Raw genomic sequence first — 300 nt, 5'->3', positions numbered from 1 at the left:
TGCCGCGCCCGGCGTCGAGGCCCCAGGCCGCGCCGGCCACCCAGGCTCTGCGAAAAGCGCTGCGAACACGGCGGTGGCTCCAGGTTCGCTCTGGCGGAAGGGCGGGCGAGCGAGCGCCGCGGCCCGGGCCGAGAGGGGGCGTCGCGATCTCAGCAGAAGGAAGTCAGACGCGCAGGGCGACGGTCCCGGAGGGAAAACAGCAAAATTAAGCCCCGGTACGGATTCCCCAGGCGCTATCTAGCTGCCCGCCCCGCCTGGATGGGCGGCGCAAGTCACGGCCGCTGTCCTCTACACCCCAGC

The sequence above is a fragment of the Chrysochloris asiatica genome, unplaced genomic scaffold (genome assembly GCF_000296735.1).
Source record: "Chrysochloris asiatica unplaced genomic scaffold, ChrAsi1.0 scaffold00341, whole genome shotgun sequence".
In the NCBI taxonomy this organism is placed as follows: domain Eukaryota; kingdom Metazoa; phylum Chordata; class Mammalia; order Afrosoricida; family Chrysochloridae; genus Chrysochloris; species Chrysochloris asiatica.
This window is presented reverse-complemented; position numbering follows the sequence as displayed.